Source organism: Octopus bimaculoides, chromosome 11 (assembly GCF_001194135.2).
Source record: "Octopus bimaculoides isolate UCB-OBI-ISO-001 chromosome 11, ASM119413v2, whole genome shotgun sequence".
Classification (NCBI taxonomy): Eukaryota; Metazoa; Mollusca; class Cephalopoda; order Octopoda; family Octopodidae; genus Octopus; species Octopus bimaculoides.
The window spans coordinates 18,576,769-18,577,090 of record NC_068991.1 but is presented as its reverse complement, the minus strand read 5'-3'; positions in this window follow the sequence as shown (position 1 = coordinate 18,577,090).

The following is a 322-nucleotide window of genomic DNA, read 5'->3' as shown; positions in this document are numbered from 1 at the left end:
TACTATACATTGTAAAGTATATATTACTAGCTGTTTTTCCCGGTTTCACTCGGGCAGTGTGGTGGATTTGGTTAAAGGCTATTTCCTATGTACATTTTGAATAATAAAAAGAACTAAAAATAAAAAAAACAAAAATTCCCAAAACAAAAAAAAAGTAAGAACAACCCAAAAACAATCCGATGCTAAGGATTTTGCGGGTCGATATTGTAAAACTAACTTCACGTGTGTACCCATAGCCTCATGTAGTCACGGAACCTTATTTGTGGTATAACCTCGCCTTAAAAGAAAAATATATGGTAGTGCGGTTGTTGTATTGGCGACA